This window comes from Arachis hypogaea, chromosome 19 (genome assembly GCF_003086295.3).
Source record: "Arachis hypogaea cultivar Tifrunner chromosome 19, arahy.Tifrunner.gnm2.J5K5, whole genome shotgun sequence".
Classification (NCBI taxonomy): domain Eukaryota; kingdom Viridiplantae; phylum Streptophyta; class Magnoliopsida; order Fabales; family Fabaceae; genus Arachis; species Arachis hypogaea.
In genome coordinates, this window is record NC_092054.1 from 95,391,668 (window position 1) to 95,393,503 (window position 1,836).

The following is a 1,836-nucleotide window of genomic DNA, read 5'->3' on the forward strand; positions in this document are numbered from 1 at the left end:
TACCTCTCAAGGATTCCACAAGAAGAAGACGAGACACACCAGTTTGCAGTGAATGAGAGCTTTCCTGATGAGCAGTTGATGATGGTCCAAGAAGCCCCTTGGTTTGTAGACATAGCTAACTTCAAGGCTATTGGGGAACTACTAACCAACACCAACAAACACATGAGGAGAAAGCTAATCAAAGATGCTAAACATTACATCTGGGATGAGCCCTATTTATTCAAAAAGTGTGCAGATGGGACCTTGAGAAGGTGTATTTCCCATGAGGAAGGACAAGAAGTGCTTTAGCAATGTCATGGATCTTCATATGGAGGCCATTTTAGTGGGGAAAGAACTGCAGCCAAGGTGCTAGAATGTGGGTTCTATTGGCCAACCATTTTCAAGGATGCAAAGGACTTGGTGTCAAGGTGTGATGAATGCCAAAGGGCTGGCAATCTATCCAAGAGAAATGAGATGCCACATTGGTTTATAATAGAGTTAGAATTGTTTGATGTATGGGGAATTGATTTTATGGGACCTTTCCCATCCTCTTGCTCAAACAGCTATATATTGGTGGCTGTAGATTATGTGTTAAAGTGGGTAGAAGCCATGGCCACTACAACAAATGACAACAAGGTTATAATGAGCTTCTTGAGAAGGAACATCTTCAGCAGATTTGGAGTTCCTAGAGCCCTCATTAGTGATGGAGGGACACACTTTTGTAACAAGGAACTTGAGACACTCCTTCTTAGATATGGAGTCAAGCACAAAGTGGCAACTCCATACCACCCACAGACCAACGGGCAAGCAGAGATTTCAAATAGGGAGCTCAAAAGAATTCTTAAAAAAACTGTTGAAAACTCAAGAAAGGATTGGTCTAAGAAGCTGGATGATGCATTATGGGCCTACAGAATAGCCTTCAAAACACCCATTGGGATGTCGCCATACCAATTAGTGTTTGGCAAGGCTTGCCACTTACCAGTTGAGCTTGAACATAGAGCATTCTGGGCTCTAAAAATGCTAAACTTTGATGATCAAGCTGCTGGAGAAAAGAGACTAATGCAACTCAATGAGCTGGAGGAGTTTAGGAATCAAGCATATGAGAATGCAAAGATCTACAAAGAGAACACAAAAAGGTGGCATGATCAGAGGATAGCTAGGAGGGAGTTCACTGAAGGACAAAAGGTGCTGCTGTACAATTCAAGACTCAAGTTCTTCCTTGGGAAGCTTAAGTCTCAATGGTCAGGACCCTTCACCATCCTCAAGGTGTCCCCCTATGGCCATGTAGAGCTTATGGAGGACAAAACACAAAGAACCTTCACTGTGAATGGCCATAGACTCAAGCATTACCTCAGGGACTCACTGGATGAGAGGAGAGTGAGCTACAACCTCAGCTAAGAAAGGAAGAACGTCAAGCTAGTGACGATAAAGAAGCGCTAGTTGGGAGGCACCCCAACACTTTATATCCTTTTTGATTTATTGCTTTCTTAGAAGTAGTTAAAATTTGCCAATTTAGGTGGCTTAAGTTTCAGTTTAAGAATTGTGTTTCATTGCCTTCTAGAAGTAGATTGTAGGTAGTAGATTAGGAAGTTTAATATCAGTTTTGGTAGTTAGGAGACCCATACATTATGTTTTCTTCTATTCAGGGAATGCAATTTGATGAATATATTTATTGATGATGAGTGATTGGGCTGAGAACTAGCTGAAAAGCTAAGTTTGGTGTGACTACTTACCCTCTTAATCTAGGCTTACAATTATTTAAATGAATTAATCTTGAGGAGTAAGCCCAGAGATTAAGTTTGGTGTGGCCACTACCATACAGAATACCATCTAGCAGGCCCAATACTACTCAATTTG